Here is a 504-nt window from a genome sequence, read left to right on the forward strand (position 1 = left end):
TCCTGGATAGAGTAATAACGCAGCCAGAAGCTAGTATGTATGCAAGAAAGAGTCCTCTGGGAATTATGTTGTTTCTTGCATAGGCTTAGAAAATATATGTCGCTGATGAGTCTGGCTTCTTTCTTTTTCATGTTGTGTAATTTCCATTTCAAAAGGCAAAATTCAGTAACTTCCATGTTTCAGGGGTGTAGGTTGTAGCTGTGTTGGTCTAAGGACCTAGGCAGACAAGGTTCTTTGGGTAAATCCGATATCTTTACTAGACCAGCTCAAATGGTTGGAAAAATTCTTCTTCGCAAGCTTTCAGGTACAGGTACCCTTTGTCAGGCTGAGGAAAGCATCTGCAGATGGTCTGTGCTCCTTCTGGATGGAGTAGTAAAGCAGCCAAATCTGGCTGAAATTCACCTGGGACCCCAAATCTGATGCATAATTCACTAGACACCTCTGCTATTATCAACACTTCTCAACTCCTTATTCGATAAGTTTCAAGTGATTTTGTGAAAGAGT

This window comes from Alligator sinensis, unplaced genomic scaffold, assembly GCF_000455745.1.
Source record: "Alligator sinensis unplaced genomic scaffold, ASM45574v1 scaffold1264_1, whole genome shotgun sequence".
Taxonomy (NCBI): domain Eukaryota; kingdom Metazoa; phylum Chordata; order Crocodylia; family Alligatoridae; genus Alligator; species Alligator sinensis.